At 37.8% G+C, this 27,715-nt stretch overlaps 1 protein-coding gene across 2 annotated transcripts in view; it reads right to left on the bottom strand.

The window, feature by feature from the left end:
* The window catches only part of cdh5 (cadherin 5), a 68,320-nt gene extending 45,343 nt beyond the window's left edge, over positions 1 to 22,977 (bottom strand). The window contains exon 1 of one of the 2 annotated variants that reach the window (XM_042220915.1): positions 22,959 to 22,977. The gene's annotated coding sequence lies outside the window, so the exon portion shown is untranslated. Of the gene's footprint in view, positions 1 to 22,344; positions 22,445 to 22,958 lie in introns of those variants that run through there. The other variant, XM_042220914.1, reaches the window with a different exon arrangement.
* Between the last annotated feature and the right edge of the window lie 4,738 nt (positions 22,978 to 27,715).

The raw sequence follows: 27,715 nt of genomic DNA on the forward strand, positions 1-27,715 counted from the left end.
CAGCTGCAGCATTTCATCTGGTGTTGGCAGCTGATAATCAGGGAGGAGGCACACGGAAAAAAGGGTCGAAAGTCAGGTATTCAGACATTTTTCCATAAGTTTAGAATTGTTGCTGTTTGCAAACCAGCTTGTCAGATGGGTTCAGTCATTACATGCTGACTGTCACATCTGGGGGAGTGAGCATCAGACAAAACACAAAAAGGCAGAGCAGAGCAAATTTATGCCTATATGTGTGTTAACTCAGTAGGTATAATAAAAACAAATAAAAACAAAAAGTCAAGAATATTTTTCCCCAGGACTCAGGAAAATGTGCCTGCAGCTCAAAAATGTATAGGGTGTTACCCCACCCAACCCCTCCTCCCGATGCTGAAATGAAGCTCAAGCCCATGACTGTCATTATTAATTATCTTATCTAATTCTGCATACATCAGGAGGGAAAAAAAACTAACCAAACAATGAAAGAATTTGATTTTTTTCTAATCAGTCACTAATGACAGATGTGTGGCTGTATTAGCTGTCTGACAGTGCAAATTAAAGCTGCTTAAGTAAACAGCTTTATCTTAACACTGAATCAAATTATGTTATTTATGAATACAAAGCTAACAATTTAGCAGATAAAGATTTACAGGAAATCTGTGGCAATCATTTCTCTGCGGAGTAAATGAAAGCCAAATGTTGAAAGCTAATGTTGGACCTTCAGGGTTTGGTTGAAAAGATCCAAATCCAAAATCAGAGGCTGATAAGATAAAGTAAAAGTAGCCTTTTATTTAGGCTGAAGGAAAACGCTCAAAAAACAAAGAAAAGATGAAGAAAAATTCTAAACAAGAACACCGAGACAAACAGGTCAAACTAGGGAAACAAAAAGGTGATCTCACAAAAGCAATATCTACACAAAGACACACTGAAGGTAATCATGGGTAACAGAAACGCCTGAAACCAATCAAGGATAACAAAACAGGGGGACAGATAACTGACAACACGATGACATAAAGGAGGCATCCAGCAAAACAGAACACACATTAAAGGAAATAAAAGCTACACAAAGAAACATGTTTAATCTTAGATTTTTTAAGACTCGTTAAACTAAAGTTCGTTACACCAAATAGACACAGAATATATTTAATTTTAAATAAAGTTCCTATAGTGGCATTTGAACCTTCCACCCCACCGATCCAACTGCCAAGAATATAAAGAAAACAGCAATAAATATAAAAATGGGAAACAATAAAACAAACAGAGCAAACAAACAAAGCATAAAAAAAGAAGCACCATATAATACCTCAAAATCCACAGTCCCAACGCTACTTTCACTGGGTGGCCTGAATCACATCTCCAAAAAATGAATAGCATTGTTGGTATTTGACTGTGTGACTTAGCCAGTTATTTGTTAAGCTGTTTGTTAAAAATGTTTCTGAGAGTAAAAGAGTAGCGTAACATCCTTGACCTAACAAAGTACTGATGCAAAATGATTCACTGATAATAGGTGCTGCTGTGCTTCAGCTGCTTAAAAAAACAAAATTGGAAAACTGGAAACATGACAGCAACTGGCCTCAAACCAGGGTGTTACTTTAGTTCAATGACTATGTACTTTTCATGTTATCCAAAGAGATTAATATAAAAGAATCCATGTTATTTGGGGTATTTTAAAGCAGAAAAATGACCAAGCTTAGAAATATTTTCTTCCAGTTGATCTCATAATATATTTAGTAGTACAGTTTCCTCATGACACCAGAAAATACTACTTGTCTTTTTTTCTGGTGTTTTGAAAGACAGTCTCTAGTGTAGAACTATAGGGAGAAAATGTGGAGGTGAAGAAGGGAGAAAGGGAGGTGAAAAGAATAAAGAAGCGCTAAAGGATACAGGACTCACTTTCTTACACCCACACACACACAGATGCACACACAAAGGATTTATATGCAACATCCCCATTAAAATCCAGAGATAATGACCTACAAATTTCTCCCAAACAGACTTTCCTCCCTTCTGCCTCCTCTTGTTTTACTCCCCCATCTCTCCTTCTCTCTCCCACCTGTCTGTCTCTTATTGCTGCTGTCTTTCATCACCCCCTCCACTCTGTGGCCGAAACCTATCAGAGGCTGAATCAATGACGAGATGTCTGAGGATGTCTCTGCATGTATATCTGAGATCTGAGTGAGAGAAAATGTGTGTATGCATTTGCACATTGTGAAAAGAAATCTGTGTATGTGTTTCTTCCTCATTATTGAGAGATTTTGCGATTGTGTGGTTTAATGTGCTCTGCCTAGCTCCCATTTCAGTATTTCATACATCAAAAAGTGTGAAAAAACACATTTACGTGTGTGTGTGTGTGTGTGTGTGTGTGTGTGTGTGCGTGTGTGTTTTTGCATGTGTTTGAGTGAGCTTCTTCTTTGAGGATGCTAACTAGTGGATGCTAAATAATGCAGCATTCTGCCGAATGCCTCTCCTCCCCAACAACATCCTGATTAGTGATTCGGGGTTTGAAAATGTTAATGCTTTTAACACAGTCACTTCTCATTCACATCAAACTGTTGAAAACAGCAGGACTGAATAGGCTCACATATAGAGCATACACAAACATGGACAGTGGTAGAACCAGATAGACATACTTGTACCAACTCACATGTAGGTAGACAGATGCAAGCATGGAAAGATACCCCTTCAAAATATAGAAACTAACACTTACATTATTGCATATCCACAGAGAAACAGGATATAAAAAAAAGACATTGGAAGAGCAGGTTTAAAATTTTTAGCTTTTGTTGGTTTCTTCATTATTGACCTTCATTAAACTATTAAGTAGTCTTTACTGTTGAAGAGAATTGAATTGAATTGTCTTTTTTAGGTTTTGTCAGCTTCACAGACAGAGTTACATCTGTGTCAGTTTTTTCAAGCAGAGCCCTGATGTAAATTAGCCTTCATATGTTTAGTGTTCCTAGCTTCTTTAACCCTGATCAAGACAACCTACTGAAGCTCAAAGTGAACATCAGAATGGGGAAGGGAGGTGATTTAAGTGACTTTGAATGTGGCATGATTATTGGTGCCAGACAAGCTGCTCTGAGTATTTCAGAAACTACTGATTTACTGCAATTTTCCCACACAATCATCTCGAGGGTTTACAGCGAATGGTCCTAAAAAGAGATAATATCCAGTTAGCAGCAGTTCTGTGGATAAACATGCCCTTGTTCACGTCACAGGTCAGAGGAAAATGGGCAATGGGAACTAAAATGTGCGGAAGAACATCTCAGAGCACACAACACACTGAATCAAAAACAGGATACTAAGAGTATAATTCACTTCGGTTTACCAGAGTAGATAATACAGTAGAAGATTGGAAAAATGTTGAATTGATTAGTTTTGATTTCTGCTGCAACAAAACTTGGTGTAACCAACAAGAGAGAATAGAGCCATCCTGCTTTGTATCATTAATTTAGGCTGCTGTGGTGGTGTAAAGGTGTGGGGGATAATTTCTTGCCACACTTTCAGCTTCTCGCTACAAACCAAACATTGGTTGTACTCCACAGCCTGCCTGAGTATTGTTGTTGACCATGTCCATGCTGTTTCCACCATTGTTACATGCCTTTTCACAATCACCTAAAACTGTTTTTGTGAGCATGAAAATAAATTTACTCGATTCAACTCACCTTCACAGTCACCAGATTTCAATCATAAATAGCACCTTTCGGATATGGTGGACCGGGAGATTTGCATCATGGATGTGAGGCCAATAAATCTGCAGTAACTGTGTGATGCTATCATGTCAATATGGGCCAAAGTCTCTTAGGAATATTTCCAACTAGGTCCAACCCAATACTAGGAAGATATACAAAGTGGCTGGTGAGTGAACAATAGGTCCACTTGGTAATCATATGTTGTCTGTGTATGTGGGGACACTGTTCTCCCCTCACCCCTAACCAGTGATGGCAGACAGCCCCTCCCTGAGCCTGGTTCTGCAGCAGGTTTCTTTCTGTTGAGAGTTTTTTCTTCCCAATGTCACCAAGTGCTATCTCAAAGGGGCAAGTCTAACTATTATTTGTCCTTCTGTTATTGTAGGGTCTTTAACCCAAAATATAAAGTGCCTTAATTTTATATGAATAAAATTCATTGAACTGAACTGAACTGAATTAAAAAAGCTATACTGATTAGCATTCGCATAATTTTTCTGTGAAGTAGAGTTTAACCGAACGTATTTGTAACTAGCGTTCTCACAATGCTAATGTAATGCATGATTCCTGTCTATGTATATTTTATAATTTTCATGAGGTTCAGACATTTTCTCTCTCTCTTTCTTGCATTCCAGTAAAAGTACTTTTTTATTCAATATTTATTAACACCATGTCCAATGTGATCAGCTCAGTTTCACTAGTGGTGAGAGTGCAATGCAGACTAATCAGCATGTAAGTATAAATGCAAACCCAATTTTTTAAATTTAACACATTGACCAGCTGTGATGAGCAGAGTGAAAGAACTGTGTTTAACCTTCACACTACTGGACCACCCACACTACCTTGTGGAACACATTCTCACTTTAAATGACAAACAAGGTAAAGTATTACAGCAGTACTTTCTATTACAGCTCAGTAATAAAGTGGTAATAGTAGGGAAACAAGAGAGAAACAAGAACCTAATAATGTGGTGATCAGACAATAGTTTCCCCCATTCACTCTGCTTCCATTGCAGTAAAAATAAAGAAAGAAAATGTACAGCAGTTATTTTGGTTTATTATGGATTTTTATGAAATGTAATTAATTAGTTTAATAATTTATGCTTTCCTTATAGTTGTGAGTGTTGGTCACTTTAAACTGTCCCCTTCAACACTAGGCACTGCGGGAAAGAGCCACCTGCCAGGAGGTGGCAGAATGCTGGGAGTTTGCACTTTCTGTTTTATCACTGGATAAAGACAAAGAAGAAGTGGGGCGACACCTGTTAACTTTAGCCTCCTTTTGCCCCCTTTTTGGCTTAACTCATAGATCCATGCTTGTATAAACCAGTCGATTATAACACAAATATCTGGAATCAAATCCACATGCTAGCTACGGCTGTACTGCAAGGTAAGTTATATTGTCTTGTTGTTATTAACTTAAGCTACATACTATTAGCTCACATTAGAGTATCTAACAGTGCCTTAGCATCAAATTTTAGCTTAGTTCTTCAATAAAGAAATAAAAACTCAGACTGAATAAAAGTAAGGTTGTCTTGAAATAAGTTGACCATTATTATTGTAAATATGAATAGAGAACTAGAGCTTATTAGACAAAACTACCATAGATGTTTTCATTTATTAATCCAGAACATAATATTTAAATTATTGCTTTTAAGCAAAGCAGAATGCTGGGAACCTAGTGTAGGATTCATTCAAGCATTGTAATATAGTAATACTGTTCAAATATGACATGAGCCAATATTACCTATTAATTATGAGGTTATTACAGTGAAAACTTTTAAAAATGTGAAAATTCAAGCTCACAGACATTACTTTCTTATTTCTAGCAGGTTATCATATTGCTACCTAAGTATTACACTACTATCAGCAATTGGTTTTGTCTCATGTGAATGTCTTTATTTCCACATTATTATCCCCAGTTTGGGGGTAATATTGGTGTAATATTACTCAACTGTTGATATTTCTTGGCTATTAAGTAGTCATTACTTTGGTAATTGAGTAGTATTTACCATGTTATTACATTCTTGTTTGTGCCTTGTTACCCTACTATTACCACTTTTTTACCGAGCTGTAACAGAATCTGCTATCAGTATTACATTTTAAAAAATTATTACTATTTAATATTTTTCTAAAATGTTTTCTGTCTTCTTGCTCTACAGTCTCAGCATTAGCTTACAGAGCCACAACATCCGCATGAAAAACGAGCGATATTTCAGATGAAAACAATGTCTCATTGTCTCAGCTCTCAGCCTTTCCGCCTCATTGTGACAGAAAGGCTGAGAGTTCACTGGAACTGTAGTCAGCTTTTGAAATAACCAGTCATAACAACAGTGTGAGATAGCAGTCAACTACACCATAGCTGCTTTTCCATACCACAATTCTGCCTGTGCATTATTTTAATCAAAGGTATTTGAAAATCCTTCACTTGGAACTTGCAAAATCTTACAACTGCACCAGTGAGCAGCACATATCAACACTTTGTTTACAGGCAAACGGAGTGATGCTCAACTTCTGAAATGAGGCAATAGACAACCAACTCACACTGCTGCATAGAGTATTAAAATGCAGAACCGTGAAACTGGCATGTGTTTTATTCTGCTTTGTTTGAATTTTGGGTAGCGCTCAGCAAACAAGGTGAAAAGAATGAGCTCCTGCTTTTAAAAGAAAAAAAAAGTGACAGAGAAAGACTTTATCTTTTCAAATGACTGAATTCAAATGAACTCACAGTGCAAAAGAAAATGTGTTCAGTTTAAACTGCCTGAGGCAGAAAGGGAGAAATAAACATGCTCTGCACGCTTCCTTTTTGTATTCCTCTTGCATTTTGGTTTGAAAATGAAGCATCTTTAGAGACATTCTGCATGTCTCATGCTATTTAAAGAGAAAAAAAAAGATCTATATGACGAAGGTATATTTTGGTTGCCTTTGCTTAGTATTAAACATCCACAGTATATTTGCCACATAATAAGTAGCATTCTTATATATTCATGAAGCTTTCGTGTGTTTCCGTCTTTGCTTCACAGGCATCCTTATTTATTTATTCTTTTTAATCATTTTGCCACAGGCATAGCAATATTGCAGTACCACGGGAGCAATGCTGTACTATTGGGATTACTGTATGTCTGTCTGGATCTAAACCTCCGCTAAATGTGTTAAAAGGTAAAAATGCAAATGATTTTGTTTTCAAGGTCACCAGACTGTGTGATTTTCTTTGACATCCAGCCATCCAGCTGTGATACAGAGAGCATCAAGGTTAAAATGCTTTGATGCTTCCAGTAGGTGATCTCCCTCCCTCTCTCTCTCCCTCTCTCTCTCTGATGATGCAACCTCTCATCACTCCTTGCCAAACGGTGCTAACTAGTGCCCAGACTCTACAACTGCCTCCTTCATGCCTTTTCTTGATATTTTTCTTCCATATCGCTATGTTTCCCCCCACTGAATGCGATTCAAATGCCCTCCCTAGAAGCACACAGAGCACCAAGCAAGCCAAACAAATCTGACTGAGTTGTTTATCACAAGAGCTTGAATGTCAACTTGGCAAAACCTCCAGCTATAGTGTGTGGAAAGGAATGAGAGTAATTACACAGACTGACAGACACAAAAACACACGCGCACACACAAAATTGCAAGAGATGCAACTGTGCAATCAAAGACACAAACACACACACACACACACACTGTTTTTGTATAATAAACAGACTGAGGCAACGCTTTCATGTCGTCTCTCAGTTAAATGTGTGTGATGAAGCCATTAATTGTCTTTCTCTCTCTACCTTTTCCCTCTCTTTACTTAGGCTCTATTCACCTCTTTCCTGTTTCCTCTAAACCTTCTTCATTCTCTTTGTCTCTTCCCACCTATTTCTGTCTTTCCACCTCTCTCGCTTTCCCCTTTGCCTCTTTTTCTCACATGGTTCAATGATTGGAGACTTCAAATTGCCACTGAATTTCATCATAGAACCCCACTCCTGCTCTCACTGCCCTTGTAGCCTCCTGCCAAATACACCAAGATATGCAAGAACACACACAAGCTCAATATGCCACCAGGACAAAAATCCATGTCAAAGACAATTGGAGAAAAGAGGGGGTTAGGAAAAAAATACAGGAAAAAAAAAAACCATTTCTTTTGCAAAAAGCAAAAAATATTTGGTGCAATGTTTGATCCACATAAATCAACAAGGGACGATAAGAAAGACTGAAACATTACACTCAACTAGGCAGTGCTTTAAATGTAGTGCTCTTCCTGTGGCTGTAACTAACCACTTTTTGTTGAAAAATGTATAAATTAGAAATTGCCATTATAATTTTGGGCATTTCTTTGATCCATTCTTTTTTTCCAAGATGGCGACGTTGTACAGAACAACAGATTTAAATTTATTTTTTCTTTTCTCTAATCCACACAGGTGGTCGTAGGTTTAGGAACGTAGGTGTAGGCTAACAAGTTGCAACTTGTTAAAAGACATTTAAACATATATTGGTGGGGGTGTATATGTATATATGAGCCTAGTTTGAACTAGGCTTAACCAAAAAAAAAATCCCAAATAAACTCAAATTTGTGCGTGCAATTCTTTTTTTGTTTTGTTTTATCAATCATTAAAGATGTATACCCTACAATCATTCCACCTTTGAAAAACAAAAGTTCAAAGGATTTATATAAAACCAAAAAGTACCATGACATTTATGACCATGACGAGTGTGTGTAAACTTCTGACCACAACTGTGTGTGCATATACAGACTCCCTAGGCAAAGGTATTTTACACTTTGAGCTTGACTAATCAGGTTTGAGTAGGTTTGGGCTACATGCAGGTTTAGAGCCCCTGTGGCGAGGACTGTTTGGAGAAAAAGAAAAAAAAAACTGCTGTTGCCCTCAGAGCCCAGGGGAACTAATCAGGCCATCTAGTTGTTGATTATTGTTTCTCAAGTCCATATTTCTGTAATGTTGATGTATATGACCAGTCACTTCTTCCTTTGAAAGTTCCTCAGAAATAAAAATAAATCATTTTTTGTTTTTGCCCACAGTTATAAGCAATTTTCAGTTAAACAGGTCACATTATAAGGTGGGCAGCATGTAGATGGGAGATTGTATTTTGAGGCTTTTTTGGGCCCAATTTAAAGTTTCACTTTCGCTCACTGTTCACATTTAGTTAGGGATAGACACAAACAGTTTGTGGTTAAGGTAAGGAAACGATCCAGGTTTAGCTTTTAAAATTGGCTATTTAAAAAATAAATAAACCAAGGCTACAAAGCTTTATTCTACAAATTTCTCTGATGCTATAGGTTTCCCCAAATCTAAAGGTAATGGCACCAAGTTCGAGCTAATTTTCACTCAAGGCATTACATCAGCTCACACAGATGGCCTAGCCTCTCCCTTCTGAAGGACAATAGTTTCTGTTTTGCCTAATTCCAACGCAACTATAATAAAAATCCACTTTTCACTAATCTACAGATCTTTCCAATGAAGAATCCTGCTAGAAAGAGAGCAGTGTGCGTTGTGATTTAATGAGTGTTATATCTGAGCTGTGTTTAGCAGATGTTCTTGCAACAGTTAAATGAGTCTTATAGGAGAACAACATGGATCTGGACAAATCAATGCTGTGAATCAATCATTTTTAACTTATCCATCGTTAAATTATATCCAAGCAAAATTAATTGTTCTATCAGTTATACTAATACTGGCAGGGGCAGCAGTGTAAGCAGACATTCCTAGAGCTTCTGCTCCCTGTCCACTGGATCCAGCTCTTCTGGGGGAATAACAAGGCGTTCCCTAGACAGCCAAAGTACATAATCTCTCCAGCATCCGGAAGAGAGTCCTGGGATTCCCCAGGGGTCTCCTCCCAGGTAGACATGCCCAAAACACGTCACCAAAAAACCATCCAGGAAGCATTATAGTGAGACGCCTGAACTACCTCAGCTTACCGCATTTTATTGAATTTTTTTAAAAATATATTTGGCATTAGTCAAAACTGATGTGGGAATCCCAGAAAACTGATTCTGTTCATCTGGATGTTGCATTTCGAATATAACATCCAGATGAACAGAATCAGTTTTCTCAGACCTTACCTGTATGATTGAGCATACTTCAAGACCTTTAATATGGGAGGCTCAAACTACTATTGTCATTGTAAAATAAAATAAAATAAAATAAAATAAAGGTTTATACCTGGGACATGGAACATGTCCAATATCTTTTATGGCACCTTAAGAATATAAGATATCTCATGTGTGATTTCAAAGTGTTGAGACCACGTTGTTTAGCAGTTTTACTGCTCCTTAGTAAATCATATTTCCTAAGAACATGGCCAGTCTGGTGACCTACAGACAAAGAAAGGTAAACTCTTAAAAACGCTATCAGTTACTTTTGGAAAACAATAGATACACGCAGCATTTTTTTTACAAATTCTGTTGTGTTTTTTAAAAACACTATTATTTATGACAGTGATGAATAAATGAACAAACAAACTTCCTCTTCTGCTAACTGATAAAAACACCAAGAGGCCTCAGCTCAAACCTTATCTTCTTCTAATTACACTTTGCTCTTTGAAGTGAGGTCATGTTATTGTTGCACTGTATACAAAAGGAAGTTAGTCACAGAGGTAAAAAAAAAAAAAAAAAAAAAAAAACCTCAAATACTTTTCAGACTGAGTAAAATGTTACGACATTTACCGTAACAAACCAGTCAGCTGGCTGGCTATATTGACTACAGTTGAATCTAGATTCCCATTTAGGGAACTGAGGCTCATATCAAAAGTCATTTCCATAAAAGGATTTCCTCCTTGCTCACATCTGGAAAACCAGTCCCACAGAGTGATGTGTTTGTGTGTATTTGTTTGTGTTTCAGTGTGAACATGTATGGCGTGTGTGTGTGTGTGTAATGCGCGGACGCACGTATGAGCGCGTGTCCACTTGTGCATGTGGGTGAGCCAAGTGAGATAATAGAAACAATACTTAATCTGATCTAGCCAGTCCTTAATCAGGTCTCCCCAGTCCTTCCTGCTGGTGGTTTCCATAGCAACAACCCTTCACTTCTTTCAAGTGCTCCTCTGATTTGTTGTTTTGTACTAAAAGTATCTTTGAAGACACTTGGCTGAACCTCTAATAAAAACATAATGAACAAAATTAACAACATGCTGCTTAAATTGTAGAAATCTTTTATAAAACTTGGCTGTGATACAAAAACCATATCAAAATATACTAATAAGATTGTAAGAACAGCATTATAGGATATATCATAAATACTTAAAATTCACAATGGCTTCATCCTGGTCACATCTGATAGTGTTAAAAATTAGAACCTTTCTCTTCAGCTTTACTTTTGATAATATATTCTTATAGACATTACTGACTTTTCTCATTTACCAGTGCATTGTATCAAAGTTGTAAAGTTTTTTGTTTGTTTGTTTGCCTGGGGGGGGGGGGGGGTCCTAATTGAGTTGACAATTTTAATTAATTTTATCCAGTATTACTTTATTTTTCACATTAATGTTAACTGGTTTCTATTTTAAACTCCTTTATTTTGCTGTATTTCGTTTTTATTGCTATTATTGCTACAAATTTTAGTCTATGTGAGCTTTAAATTGCAATATATTTTAATTTATTTTTGTCTTTTTATTAGATTTTTATTTAATTTGCTCTGTCTTCTTATGTTGTTAGCATTAGTCTTCTCTGTAGCACTTTGATTTGCACTGATCTCAAGACAAGCCGCTATATAAGAGATTGTTTTGATGACCATGGTTAGCTGCTAATTTACTGTTTTCATTTTAATTTTTATCTTCAACCCTCAAAAGTGGCAGTAGAGGAAATTGCGGAGGAGTTCTTAAAATATTCCCAAGGTGTGGCTGCATCGAGTTGAGTTTTTACAGTGAACTTAAAGTGACGTAAAGTAGTTATCCAGCTGCACTGGTCAGAAGTTTCCATCAACTCAACAGGAAGACAGAGGTTACGGCATTTCACAGTGCTCTCTGCATGTGTGTGTGTTGCATGCTGCTACTGTTTCAATAGTAGGAAGTCAGTGTGACCCCACACAGTAGAAAAATTCCTCGGCCCAAAGCATTTCACACTGGTAACATCACGTTGAGGACATTTACTCTCCTGCAAGTTACTGTTGATGATTTGTGGCAGAAGACTGAACAAGCAGTGGTGGTCCACAATGTTTCAGTACAATGTTTCAGTAAAAGAAGGCACTCCTCACCGGACATCCAGTTATCCAGTTCTGCTTGTCATATAGCATGCTGGAGAAGGTGTTCTTCTGAATCGCTACTGAATAAATAATTAATTAATTAAATGTTTTCTTTTCTTTGACTGACTGCCTTAAAAGTGGATGTTGTTGTAAATAAACAATTGAAATTAACTCTCCTGTTCTAGCAGCACTTGAAGTTGCCATTGTGATTCAAGAACTAGCTAACCAGTGACCAGTGTTGGGGAGTAACGGAATACATGTACCGCCGTTACGTATTTAAAATACAAAATACGAGTAACTGTATTCCGTTACAGTTACCGTTTAAAAAGGTGGTATTCAGAATACAGTTACTTTGCTGAAATAAAGGGCTTACACGGCGGTATTTTCCTGTATCATATGTTCAGCTATGCCCTCTCTATTTTTGGTTTCCACACCCCAAGCAAAACACGCATTAAGAGGCTCTAATGCCTGTGTCTCAATCCCGCGGCCCATGTCACCCCTACTTGCGGCCCACATAATGATGTGAAGAAATATTTTTCAAAAAGTATTCACAAAAATTATTTAATATGAGTGTTACAGGCATAGTCCCAAAGAATGTAGCCTCATGGGCAGTGTAGTCCGTGCTGCAGGGAGAATGGACTGCCATACCCGTTATGTGTCTGTGAGCGCGAGGAGGGAGAGAAAGGAGAGTCGAAAAGTAAGAGATGTCACTGACCAGAAGCGGGAGATGGAAGCATGTAAATATAATAATAACCACTGCAGCCAAAAAGAATATCTGACGAGCCCAGTTGTAAGTACGCTATGAAGACTCGACTGTACGCTGTGTTCATGTTTTCCTCCGAAACAATAAGTTCCGTTGTAGCAGCCTTTCAACGCCTCTCTCTGTCTCTCGCTAGCAAAGTTGACCCAGACAACAAAGTAAAGCTAGTTTTTGGCTACGAGCCCGACACGAACCCGACGTATTAGCCAGAGGTCCCTTTACTACGGTTCGGACTTCGGAGCCGCGGACCTGTTTTCTATACGCGTGGAATAGTTTTCAATACGAGATCGCTGCAAAAAGTGCAGCCTTACCTAATGTCCACCCTACTGTTACTCATTTTATATTGATATTTAAATCTAGTTGGTATTGGTATGGCAGGTATCCTTCAGTAATAGTAATAATTCACACAGCAATAGTACATTCATGTAGTTGTAAAAAGCATGATAATATGATAGGTAATCCAAAGTATTCCGAATACGTTACTCTTATTGAGTAACGTAACGGAATATGTTACAAAATACATTTTGGGGCATGTATTCTGTAATCTGTAGTGGAATACATTTTAAAAGTAACCTTCCCAAAACTGCCAGTGACTGCCTGTTCTTCTCTGAGCTGTGACAATGTGAAATGTGTGTGAACATGGGAATGACGTTGAATTGTCCAGTCGACTCCAACACTCTGGGCCTGTGGAGCACAGGTCTATCAATGCCTCAAGCTTGGGTCTGGAAGAAGTTGGTAATTCCTTAGAGCAAGGCATTCAGTCAGCTTTTAAGTGATTCTGACAAAACTCACACTACTCAGGAGGGGGAAGCAGCTTCTTGCTGACACTGCATGCAGTGGGAATGGAATGCTGCTGACTTCAATACAGGACATAGTTGGACAATGGAAGGAATAACTAGACGACCTCCTCAATCCTAATACCTTCCACAGACAGAACAGAGTCTGGGAACAAAGGGAATGGCTCGCCCATCATAAGAGGTGCATGAGATTCACCCCAAGTTTCTCAAGGCTTTGATTGTTAGGCTGCCTTGGCTGACATGCCTTATGAAACATCACATGGAAGTCAGCAATGCAAACTGGGGTGGTGACTCCCCTTTTTAAGAATGGGGGCCAGAGGAATGTGCTTAGAATTAAGGGGTATCACATTTTACAGTCTTCCCAGGAAGGTCTATGCCAGAGCCTTAGAAAGGAGAATCTGTCTGCTTGGTAACCATTGGAACCCGGAAGAATAAAGTGGTTTAAATTGTAGTTGGGGTGTGGGGAATGTAGTTTGATGAAATTGTGTAACAAATAGTTAAAATTAGATGAACAGAATAATTATTTCAGGTTTATGAAGTATAATTAGCACACTGGAATGTATATCCCAACAGACATGATGCAAGAGGCTGAGTAGATCCCAGACAGTAGTCCATCACAGGCCTAAAAGGTAGACATACATATCCACATAAACTATATAGAATCTCCATTTATCATAACAATGTGGGAGGAAAGTGGAGGACAGGGAGAAAGCCTAACTGTCAATCATGTCATTGCTTTATTGCACATCTCGAGTCTTACTATTAAGTTTAGGTAGTATCACACTTTTCTGGCTGCAGATAAAACTTTATGAGTCTATCTATAAGTCTAAATTATTTTCTTTAGTCTAATGTATAACATAATGCATACTTTCTTTCTGTGTATGCAATGTCTAGTATTTGCAGTGTACATCGTTTGAGTTCAGATCACTAATTCATTGCGTTTGCCTATATTTTCGCTGTTTTTTAGTGTGGACACCACTGGAATTAATGCTTTTTGGCTTCTGCTGGTTAGTGTGAAGTAGATATAGATAAAGAAAAACATTTACCTTTTAATAAATTACCAGGATGTTCTTCAGTTGTTTAATTATTCTGTGATTAAAGAAAATTACTATAAAAGAGATAAGCTGCTAAAACACAACTCAAGTTAAAGTTTTTTTTTTAAGTGCCTGAATAAAAAGCTAATTTCTTATCTTACATACTTTCTGTCTACTTTTTGTCACGCTTTCCTGTCTGGATATGGTAGTTTCCCAGTGTTAGTAGTTTTCTTGTTTTCTTGTTTAGTGAACATCATAAAATATTGACCTTTCAATTTCACCCATAAATCAGTTTATAATAAATAGAGAATCAAATACAGGAGAAGAAGTGATAACAGAGGGAGACTAGTGTAATGGAGAAAGCAAAGTCCAATAAGTTTACCTTTTTAAAATAGTATTGCAGTTCAGTCTCTTGGGTGAAAATCATTTCTTTCATATCCATAAGACAGAAAAAAGTCTAATATGCCTCTTCTAGTATATTTAGGCTCTAATGTTTATTTTAGTGATTCTAGCAAATGTGACCAGCCATCACTTTGGTCCAGACTCACAGTCTGAATTGAAAATGATTCCTTAATTTTCAACTACTACCACTTGTTTGTTTAAGAAAAATAATCATTTTAAGTTATTCAAATTGCAAACTATATATAAAAGAAGGAGGTACCCTTGCACTGCAACATCATTCACTCTCTATTATAGGAGTATAGCAGTTGTCATCTTGGTTTTCTAAAGCCAGAAGTGGCTATCCTTTGATGAAATGCAAAGATTTTTGGCTTAAATTTAAGCTACTAATGTTGCTAAGATAAGTGTATCCACTGGTGAAAGTTATTATTGGCTAAAATTATTTGCTAAGACACAAATACCGGCTAATAAATGCTAAATGACACTGTAAGAAGCACAGACTTATTGGACTGTGAGTTACTACACAGTAAACCATTTTATTTTTCAGATAAAAATTCAAACAGCACAAACACAGTCCAATTCTATGACTTGAATTTACATAAAGTGAAGGCAAGCAGACATCTCAGACAGCTACAGCTGCCTATGTAGGCATCTATCTGCCAGTCAACATGGTTACCTATCCAAATAATGCACCCATAAACCTATAAATAGGTTAAAAAATTAAGTTGCAGCTTAGTTATGTTATTTGCTCTTTAGCTGTGGCTTTTTTCTTGTATAAAAAATTACTGCACTTCCATGTTGAGGTTGTTTCCTGATTAGAATCAATAGTTAGGGACATCATCAGCTTTTTCAACAGCTCCCAAAATTAATTGTTCAGGAAAAAGGTAAGGTGCCATAGAGCCATTGGACCTGAGTGCTGTAACCAGGTAAAGATTTAAAACTGGTGACCAAATTGGGTACTTTGAGTACAAACTTTGCCTTGCTTTTTGTATAGTACAAATGCTGGAGAGCAAATCCAGTACTGAAACTCCATTATGTGGACATTCAGTCCCAAACAGATTCTCTGAGAGTTTAGCAGTGACAGCTTTCAAGCCCAACTTTCAAATCCTCTTTCTGTCCCACCCCATTTACACAAATCCTCACCTCTATTTCTGTTTCTTTCGGTTCTGAGTTAATGCATTTTACTTTATAAAGGCTTTGCATTTATGCAGTCATGACAATCCCTCTTGGGGGTTTTGGTGTGTAAAAAAAAATAAGTACGTATATACACAGCAATGCAATTCAGCTTGAAATAGACATACCAAAGCTTAGTTAGCATTAGTTTCATGTTTGTATTTTTGGTCAGGAAACTAGCCTGAGGGGTTTAATCTAAAATGAAAGTAAAGTGGAAAGTTTTCAGAATCTTGCACAATAATAACATAATCAAAGGTTTGGCTCATGCAGAGCAGGGACTGTAAAATCTGAGATAGAAACTAAGTTCCAAGAAATGTCCCAGTTCCACACAGTTTAAAAGCAGTCAGCAAAGTTCAGGGTGAGCAATGCTTCCTCCTCCTCACAACATGTGTGTGATTAAAAACAGCAGCACAATAACAACCCTAGAGTCCCATCACCAACAGCAGAGGGCCGTTAAGACGACTGCACACTCCGTTCACAGCGCTGCCGAAGCAGGCACGATGCAGTCTGTGTCCAAAGGCTGCGACCAGATGGAGGCGTGAGAGGTGAAAGGTTTTCTCATGCTCATGTGTGCTTGTAGTGATTTGTTGGACTCCAGATCAAAAGTTCATGTAAAACGTGCTGATGATGCCAACTGGAAAGAGTTTGGATTTTCACTGGCATGCAGTTGAAACTTTAGTGTACACAAGTAAAATATTCCTGTTATTATTATGGTTGTTTATTATTACTCTGTTATAAAAGGCATTTACAGCTACTCTCTTCATGAAAATAAAGTACCAGGTTGAGTCACCTCTAAACCTATAGGTTTCTCAAAATGTGCTCTCCAAGCCAGAGATGGCCTTTGATAACATTTTGCACAACTCACACACAACAAGGACTGATATGGTGCATTCATCCACAGTTTGTGTCATGCATATTGCATTTCAATTTCAACTCTGTTCTCGCCATCTTTGCAGATTAAATCCTCCTAATGTCGGTTCACTAATGGTAAATGGTAAAGCACTTTTCTACTCTCCTGAAGACTCAAAGTGCTTTATACAACACACCTCATTCACTGATTCACACCCCATGGTTAAAAAATATAAACCAGCACAAAAGATATAATTATAGACATAAATCTTCATCTTCGGATAGATTACAAACATTAAATTGAAAAAAAAAAGGTTGGTATTTGCATTTTTCTTTTGTAGCCTTAAGTCAAATACTAGCACACTAAGTTGGTGCTCGGTGATCAAAAACCTGCTCTCGGCATTTTATAACCTCCTGTTTAGTCAATTCAGTTTACTTGCAAACTAATGAAATTGCCACTGGTCATTGATGTACTTTTGTTTTTAGTGCAGATTTTGTAGGGAATCGAGATGTTGAATGTATTATATCAGCTCAAATTTTGGAGCATTTACATGGTGAGCATATTGGTATTCTTAATTTTTTCCTCTTGTGCCAACATACAGCTTCACACAATTTGAGTGTGGCAGGAGACTTGGAAGATTAATGAGAGCTATTTATGGTTCATATGCAGAAAGTGTATAAAAGTTTTTACACCTTTGTTCCCTGTACCACTGGGACGTGGTACAGGGACCACAGAATCTTTATCCTGTTACTCCAATTATTCAAAAAGTGTGCGGAGTGTCATTATTCTCAGTCACTACCATCATGAAAAGGTCAGGAAAAGCCTTCAGGTATGAAACAATCACATCCACTCATAAGCACATGAGAAAGAGGGGGTGGCTGACATCGGCTTTACCCCAGGCAACAACAGCATCTGGTGTGCGTGTGTGTTTTAATCTGAGCAGAGTGTGTGTTTAAAGCGCAGTGGGATGATCTCCCCTCATATCCAAAAGAAGGAGTGGAAAAGTGAAGGGGGGTGGTCTAAGCTTGTTATTAGGAACACCCAGATTCTGTAGAAAGGGATGGGAAATCCCTTTCTGTCTCTTTTTATCTTTCTCTGGATTTGCAGTCCAGATGCCCCCTCACCCCATCTATCGTCCACTACTGCTCCTATGATTGCAGCTTAAGCTGCATTTTCCCCACAACAACAGAAAATTGATTGTTATATTGTTAAGCCAGTTCTAATGTCTACATAAAATCCTCTTCCTCACCCCCACCCATCACAAAAAAGAAACACAGGAATGGGATTATAATAAAGTGCTGCAAGTATAGTGAGACCTGCATACTGTTTTTCATCATCCAAAGATGAAGGATTGTTAAAACTATAAGTGAAAAGATTTTAAAGTTAAAGGAAAACTCCAGCTTTTAAATTTGTTTAAGCCCAAAGTGTGTATTACACAATAAGCATGGCATTTTACAATACAGAGCCTTGTTGTGCTCAGTTGTATTTTTGTAAAAGTTGCTTCATTGTTGGACTGGAGGTTTCTATCTGAGCACCTCTACGGGAATGCGTGCTGATGTCTGGAAGTCTTTTTTGAGAACCGAGTTTCACAATTAAGTGAATCTGATGACTTTCACCCAGGAGACTTGAGCTTGAATCCAGTTTTTGGATTTAAGTTTCATCTCCATAGTTTTCTTTTCACTCACGATTTGGTTAGTGATTAAAGTAAAACTGTGTACTATAATGTAAACCACATGTTAGAAAGCTTGCTAAAATAAAATGATGATGGTTTTCATTGCACTTTTTCACATGACTGCAAGAGATCTCTTGGTTTACTTTCTAATCTGATCACTGATTCTACATTTTGAATAGGTCAGATTGGATGATAACACCTTTTCTGACCTCCTAGTATCCATATCAATGTAAATTATATTGATTTCCTTCATGGCACCACAACAGCTTTGATCTGCCTGTTCATGGAGAAGGGGTGCCTGTCACCCAAAAATACTGATAAATACGTTTTGGTTTGGTGGTCATTTGTCCCCACATGAACAGCTCAGCCAACAATGCACAACCAAAAAAGCAATTATTGTTGTTTCTGGATACAACATTATAAAAATGCCTGGATGTAAAACAGGCAGAAAAATGCAGACATGCTGCTCAGTCAGATAAATGATAGTTAGTGACAAATAAAACAGAGCTACCAGAGCAAAGAGGAGCACCGAGGACAGAGGGCAGTATTCATTTAGCATGCAAAGGCCAAGCAACGAGTTCACCAAGTCACTATTTCTGGGAAAGCGAATTCAGTGGAACGATTGGATTTCAGCACCGTGGCCCAGTTCCTCTGGGCTAGTGACTCTTTACTGCAGGCTAATAAGACACAGAAGATCAGTCAGCCACAATGAGAAGACAGACAAAAATAACTAACTAAATAAATAAATAAATAAATAAATAAAAGTAAGACAGAAGGACACAATAGCAGCAGGTGGAGATATTTGGTGAACTTCAGTGGTAATACATGTACACACACACACACACGCCCAGGGGGATTTAGTTATTGCCCAGGGGGCAGCAGTTGTATTTGATGTGTGATTAACAGTTTAATCTGTAGTCCTTCTCGATATGATTAATGAGCCATAAATAGCTCTCATTAATCTTCCATGGAAATAATGACATTAGCATCATTAAGAGGATCTAGATTGTTGGCATAATTTGAATTTTTCAAGGCTGCTGCCCACTTTGTGATTGTATGTATGTGGTTATCAGATCAATCATAAAGCACTGTCAAGAACATCTTTAACAGTTTCCAGGTTTGAGTCTGTAAAGTGTGCCACATTGAAGGGTTGGTGCACTGGTTCAAAGGGAAGATGACAGATTAAAGCCCTAACTTAACATTGCTGGAAGCTTCTTCTCCTGATGGCAACCAAATGGTTTTAAAAAGTGAGAACATTTGTCCTTATGCATGTTATTACTATTACATCGAAATAAGGAAACTTACTGCATATGTTTTAATTTAAATCTGAATCTGTTTAACCCGTTTGTTGAAATAAAGTTCAAAAATTTTGTTTTTAGAGAAGGGCCCAGAGTCAGCCGTTGTAGCTGGGTGTGCTCTTGTCCTCTCTGATGCCTGCAATTTGAGACGTGAGGCTTGAGTGAGACATTTTGGCTTGTTCTTCCTTCTTTGCACTTGTGATGTTTAAGAATATGATTCACTTTGTAAGGTCTTCTTTTAGCTTTAACTTTAGGTGAGGCTACTTGCATGTTAGATGAACTGTACCAGCACAAATATTTAGAATAATTTTGCAGTGTGTATAATGCTAGGCTCAGACTATACAGTATAAACAGTATATATTGATTTATACAGCACTCTTCACAAGATAAAAACCACTAAGTGCTTCACAATAATATAAAACAAATAAACAAAAACCAACACAATCAAACAAGCCAAATCTAATCAAAAGCTAATCTAAATAAATGAGTCTTAAGATGATGTTTAAAAGAATAAATACAATCCAGGCAACGTGAAGATGGAGAGAATTCCAGAACCTGGGGGCCACCGCTCTAAAAGATCTATCACCTCTGGTCTTAAAACGTGTTCGTGGGACTACCAACAGCCTTTGATTAGATGATCTCAGGCTGCAAGAGGGAGTGTGAGGTTCTAAAAGATCAGAAATATAGATAGGAGCATCATGATTCAAAGCTTTAAGAGTCAGGACTAAGATTTTAAAATGAATTCTAAAATGTACTGGAAGCCAGTGTAATGATCGTAAAACTGGTGTAATGTGCTCTCTTTTTCGTGTCTTTGTTAAAAGCCTTGCCGCAGCATACTGGACTAACTGGAGACAGTCAAGATTCTTTTTGCTCAAACGGAGAAAAAGACTGTTGCAGTAATCTAAGCGAGAAGAAATAAAAGCATGGATAATCATGTCTAACTCAGATTTAGACAAAAAAGTTCGCAGTTTGGAGATGTTTCTTAGCTGAAAAAGGCAGTTCCTGCATTTGTGTTGTCTGCCCAGATTATGGGCAGACAACACAAACATTGGTTCGGGGTGGAAATAAAAATGGGTTTTACATTACAGCCAATTGTTTGTTGACCAATATATGTACAAAGCACTTGCCTTCACCTGAGTTTTTTTTCTCTGCTCATATATATACATAGACATGGCACGGTGAGAAAAAAAAATAATGTTGCTGGTGCAGTTATGTAAAGCTGTGACACAGAGTACACTAGACAGCTGGTATCACACACACCGCTTCAGTTGCCATTGTCTCTTTACATGATTTTTACATTCTTTTCCTGAAAATGGTGAGCCCCACATGCAAAGGTGAACCTTGCTAAACTACTGCAGTGCATGCTGTGCAGCTTTTAATCGTGTATCTAATATGTAATATATCATGTATGTAATTGTGTAATCGTGGATCCAACCATGTAGTGGACACCTGATCATGACCTGCCTTCACACCTGCCCCTCACCCTCCACTTAGCATGCACACATTTTCCAGCTTGACATTTATCTTTGGTTTTGCTTGTCTTCCTGATTGCTAATGACTCTTTTTGTTTTGATTACCTGCTTGTCCTGATTTTGGATTGTTGTTGTACACTGACTGCTCCCTTGCTCCTGACTCTTTTCTGAATTCGATAAATTGCCCTTTTCAATTTCCTGGTTTAACGTTCACACCAAATACTAACATGTCAGCTCCTAGGATTTTAACACCTTTAAAAAAAACTGTGATGTTTTGTCAGCACATGTACTCAGTTCCTCAGTTTATATTTTGAAGATGCACAGTTTTCTTTGGATAATAAAGGCTTATTTGTTCAGATAGAGAGGGTGACAGCAAATTCATCAAATGCAAAAATCCCAAGCGCTTTATCCCGTTTCTGACCCTTCTCCTCTCTCTAGATGTTGACAGCAGCAGTATAAAATGGTAACTCTAGAAAAGGTTCTTCTCCTTAATAACATGAATCGCCACTGTAGTCGTATATATCTAAAAATTATATTACTCATTTTTGGCCATCATCTATGCCAATAAGATATACGAGATTAAAAAGAAAGAAATAGTAACAAAGAGAATGCACCTAATAATGAATGCAAAGCATTAAGGAGGAAAAGGGTCGATGAAAGGAAATAGAGATAAATGAAAAATGACACAGATGCCTTCCTAAATACATATGCCTATCTGTGGAAGGCATATAAACATGACAAGTACATGAAAAACACATTCTTCCACACCCGAGCACACACTACCACTTTCAGCTCACTTTTCCACTAAACATCACTGTCACACAGCCACCGCTGTCCAGCTGTGCTCACAACTGAAACACAAAACACCACTGTAGGATAGAAAGTATTATATATGTATGCCTGCATATTAGTTCAAAAGGCGAACAATCAGAGAAGACCAGATAAAGTGTCTGAATATGTTTGCGAAGGTAAACGTTTTCGCTCAATTTGTATTTAAAAACAACCAAGTGGAAAAAAAACTCAAGTAAAAAATGTAATGTAAAAAAAAGTCACTTACCTTTTCAACCGTGACATTTACAAGCACTTGCTTTGGCCAGCGGGTATGTTCTTGCTCTGCCTTTTGCCGACTGAATCTGAAGTTTTGGTGCGTGCATGTGTTTTAAGGTCTGATGTTAATAGGTCTCGTTATGAACAACCTCTAATCAGTAAAAATAGCAATGTCGGTCAGTGTTTAGTCTGCACACACATTCACACAGTGCAACACACATACATTTTCAATGCGGTTCACATGATCATTAAATTTCAGGGTACATATGTGTGTGCGTGTGTGTGATTACATGGTGTCGGGGTCTCTGGGGCCACTTAAGCCTCATGTTCGAACAGGGCCTCAAATGCAAGCGCACTCTAAGAGTGAGGTCATTGGAGAAGGAGTGACAGCTTCAGGAAATGAAACACACCTCAAATTACAGCTAAATAACATTAACTAACATTTAAAACATGTGGTTTCGCATGACTCGCTTTCGCTCCATCAGACCAGCGTGTTTCTTGATTGAAACCTTGCCTTTTTCTGTCGACTGCTTTAAAACACAAACAGCAGAGTGTGAGAATGTCACACCGTGAACACCGAGGACTTTCTCTCCAGAATGAATATCGCACCGTTTTAATACTCACTATTTGTGCCAGACTTGTAGTTTTCCCCTTTGCCTCTGCGTTGTTCCTCTCGGTGCCTGCACACATTCGGCATAGCGGGAGATATCGATGCTTGTTTTCCTCCCTTCAGAAGCCATCTGCTGTTGTTTAATATTAAAAGACAAGTTCTGGAGTTAAGTAAACCATCATAGTAAACATGCAGGTTTCTGCTGAGAGTTTTTCCCATCCACACATTCATTAAGCCACTTTTTGCTTTCTGTCAATCACTCGACACCACAACAGTTCTCTGCCTGAAGATAACCTTTTAAAGACATGCAATGCCTGAACTGAAAGTACAAAGGATGTAATAATCACCAACTAACTAAATCACATATTTTTGATTATTTAGGACATGATCATTTATGAAATGGCTTTTATGTAACTATGGAAGATGGTGTTGTTTGCCATAGTTTACTGCAGTGTTGCAAAGTTCAGCTTTACAACACTGATGAAAATCTAAAATTGTTATTCCCACAAAAATGACCAGATAGTTTGTGCAGGCTCACAAGACTTTAAAGGGGTCTACATTATTGTGCAAAAATCTTGAGTCATATAAAGACATGCTGCTGCATTTAGTGGTGGAGGTACTGTCCCATGGTTCCACAAAATGCTCTAAAAGTGTATCTGTTTCGCTTTATGCCACAGAAACATAAAGCACCTGGGTTACAGGTTTAGTTCAGAGCTGTATATTCTTTATCCTTATTTGTACTCTGAGTAGTCAACATGCACCCAAATAGTAATCTCAAGACTCTCAGCCTTGCTGGATGAATTTCCAACACGGGAAGGCGGAATATCTCTCTCTTGGAAAATGTTGTCATTCAGCTGCTGAGGCCAGGGCTGGAGAGAAGGAAATGGGTGCCACAACGTGATTACTGTGATTACTACGCAGACTAATTTGAGCTGAGTAGGTGTGACTCTATGATAAGTTCCAGTGATTTGTGTGCAGATAAAACGGTATAAACATGAAATATATCTGTCTAAACTGAAAAAGTAAACCCCTTTGCTGACATTTAAATGACTGTGTGTTTGCAACCTGAAACACTGTTGGAAAAGTGACCCTGTGCATTAAAGGATTTAAGCAAGTTGGCAATAGCAAACACACTGACATAGACAGAAATGTTCATTTCTGATTGTTTCCTGAATCTGAGCATGTCTCAAAAAATCGGGGGTGTAAAATAAGAAAAGGAGAAAGAATTAATCTAGTGAAGAAGGTACATCTTTAACACTGGTGGTATGAAGTTAGAAGAAAAACAAGATGGGTTGGAAAAAACTAAACATATTTTTTATACTTTATTGAATGCCAGAACAATTCAAGGATGGCTTATTAAAATGATGCTTTCCTTAAAAATGTGTTATTTAGGGTTCCTCCTTAGCTCACTTTGTAGTCTGCTGCAGAGAGTTCCTGGGCCATTTGCTGAACGCCCCCCACCTCTCCCTCCCTTCTGTCTGTCTGTCTCTCTCTCTCACTGTCTCTATCCAATAAAGGCAAAATGCCAGAAATAGATCTCAATGTCTCATTTGACAGTGAAAGACGTGCTGTGAAAACTTTGTAGTTTTCTGTATTTCTGTGAAGCTGAGGGCTGGGATCCATTCACAGTGGTTAGAGTGGATTCCAGCTTTCATGGTGGAGACAGTTTTAAAGCCAGTCATATGGCATAATCCACTTCTCTGCTGGAGAACTGTATACTCTTTATGCTTCAAACACTCATATTTTTGACCAAATTTGACTAAACGCACTGTTTTCTTTTCATTTCACATGCATGACACTGCAGCTCAGTTACTGATTATGCTGTAAACCAGACCCAGATGTAAAAGGGCCATACTGACTCTGAAGGGAACCAAGAGCCTTTAATAGACTTGTCTTGACCACAACGCTCATCGTTAATCATCAGCAGAATCACCGACTTACAAAACAGTAATATTATAGTTTCTTTAAATGTTGGCAGAAAAAATGATCCAATAACCGCTTGCTAAGAAAGTGGATTTAAAGTGTTGTGGAAGGAACCTTTCAACTGCGGTGGAAGATTTCCAATGCAGACTCTTGGCTCAAATCCACGATGTTATTCGTTTTTTGTCCTTGATTACATTCACGCTTACATTGATTTTCCATTGAGTGAGTGCTAGCACATGAAACCATCTCTTTATTTGTACAGAAAATGAATATTAACACTATGTACCTGACACTCCATTCATATTAAAATTAATGCATCTTAAGACCATGGAGGGGAATTATTTTTAACTCGTAAGAAAAGACATTTCAGGGGAAGCAGACAGCTTTTACTATTTATTTTAAACACGTGTCTCTTATTCCTGCAGGGTGAGAATTAAACATTGGGTGATATGTATGTAAAACTGGGAATTTCTGAGAGGCATGTGGGAGAGTATGAGTCTGAAACTTTGAAATGTTTAAGCCTATTAGAGTAAACAACAACCTGCCTGAGACAAATCAGACTTATTGTTTTTTTAACATGTAAATTCTGACTTTAAGTCTGCTGCAGCAAAGCAAGTGTATCAGCATAAACTGTGAAAGATGAGGCTGAACACGACAACTAGAAGCAACATGGCTGATAAGAGAAGACATCATGAAAGGAGACGGTAATAAAATGGTAGTACGTGCGCATGTGTTAGTGTGAGGGGATGGACTTTGACAAGAGGATTATCAACACACAGCTAATCTCGTTATTCCACTCTGATCTACATCAACCCATCACAAAAAAAAAAACAAATACACTTTCTCAACAACCATCTTCTCCTTACATACTTATAAAGTGAATCCACACATATAAACACGCATGATCACCATGGAATGTGATGGAGACACACATGATAAGATGTTTCAGCTATACAAAAGTCAACATACTCTCAAAAGCAGCCACACAGGCGTGTATTGGCAACATATTAGATATGAGGGAGAATGACTACCCTCACTGGGGCACTAGTGTCCTTTATCACTAAATTAAACAACAATGACAAAGCAATTAAAGTAATTCACTGGTTTGTGTGTGTGTGTGTTTGTGAATCAATGCTAAAGTTTTGATGACTGGAGTGCAAATGTAGTTGGCCACATGGGAAAATCCACACGCATCAAACATGTTTCATCTTTCTAATGAGTCATTTTAGCCAATAGTGAGTTAGCTGAAGAAGATTTGATGAGCTATAACAGCTGGAGCAACATGAAATGAAAGTAAATAGAAATGCTCTCCTGGTTTCATTCAGCAATGCATTGTCATAGTATGATGTGAAATTAATGAAATGTACAGTGGTGCATTCTTTCCTTGTAGTACTCAAAGGCTGCATAAAATATAACTAAGAGCTGCCCTTAGCTTACTTTAAGAATCCTGCTGGTGCTAAAGGTAAACTGCAGCAGTAAGGTTGGGATCCTCCCTGCTCTAGCATTGCACCTTCATTTGCCAGAGCATCTGTGGCAACAGTCTGGAATCTAGATCCCAGTTATGAGGAATACAGGTTAGTTTTAAATGTTTGATTCTTGTGTTGACCCAACATTATTTCTGCTTCCTTGTGTTTTTTGGATTCTGTTTCTCCTCTCATTTGGAGTTTTTCTTGGACTTGCTACCAGCAATAAAGCTCACTTTTTGTTTGCAACCTCTATCTCCTGTGTACTGCATTTTGGGTCTCCTACAAGAGTAGTATGTGAAACTAAATATAGCATTTTAAAGGAAATGCTAGAAACAAGAAAACCTACCTGGAGAAAGAGGTAGAAAACCCTGGTTTGGCTGCAGGGAAAGGACCAAGAAAGCAAAAAATGAGATGTCGTCTGCCTTTTCTGTAGGTTACAATGAAAGTGCTTACGTTTTACTAAACTATATCACTTTTTTATACTGTTTTTCATATTAGATTATACCAGGAGAGGTTCATAAGAAGCACGGGTGCAAAAATGTTTACTTAAGTAAATTTCTCAGTGGCACCAGACAGGGAAATGTTTGCTTAAGTAAATTCTGGTGCATTGAAACAGCTGCTGCAGCTCCTGTGCAGAGTGTTTCAGAATGTGAACGGTTGCAGGGAAACATTTGATCACATAGTTAAAATGTTACACTTTTAAGGGTTTAATATTTAAAGCCAATCATCTCACAAAGGATAACAGTAAAAACAACAAAGAAATTTTAAAAAATATAATTGATTTGTTTCTATTGGCATATTCATGCTTCAGTTAGTTTAATGTTTTAAAAAGAACAACTAATGATTCTTTATTCAACTCAAAAGCCAACATGTCCACATCTTTTAACTCCAGTTTATAATCTTGACTGTCCTCGCTGAGTAATCGTCATAATAAATAAAGTAATATGTGTAAAATGTGTAAAAGTGCTTCCTTACCTCTAAAGGCAATGAAGAAAAACTAGCTTTAGAGTTAAGAGACTGCTAATCAGTGAAGACCTCATAAGTTTAAGTCTATACAACTTTGTTTTTAACAAGAAAGGGTACATTTCTGCACAGACTTAGAAAGCTTTTCCGCATTTTCGCCCTGAAAATCATTGCCTGCAAATAGTTTTTGTTTCTTTCCATGAGTGTGAAATGTGAGTAGAGAGGCAGAGTTTCCAGCAGAGCTGTAATGGCAGCGAGTCTTGGCAGAGTGGTGGTAAATTGCAGGGAATGTAGGGGGTTGTGTCACGTCATATTTTGCAAAGTCAGCCACTCAGTCTCAGTGAAATTACTTTTTCAAGGGTGGGATGATTCTGTCATGTTAAAACGTAAGATTCACAGATTTCTCTCTCTCTCTCTCT

The sequence above is a fragment of the Haplochromis burtoni genome, unplaced genomic scaffold (genome assembly GCF_018398535.1).
Source record: "Haplochromis burtoni strain Fernald_Lab_line unplaced genomic scaffold, NCSU_Asbu1 Contig_57, whole genome shotgun sequence".
In the NCBI taxonomy this organism is placed as follows: domain Eukaryota; kingdom Metazoa; phylum Chordata; class Actinopteri; order Cichliformes; family Cichlidae; genus Haplochromis; species Haplochromis burtoni.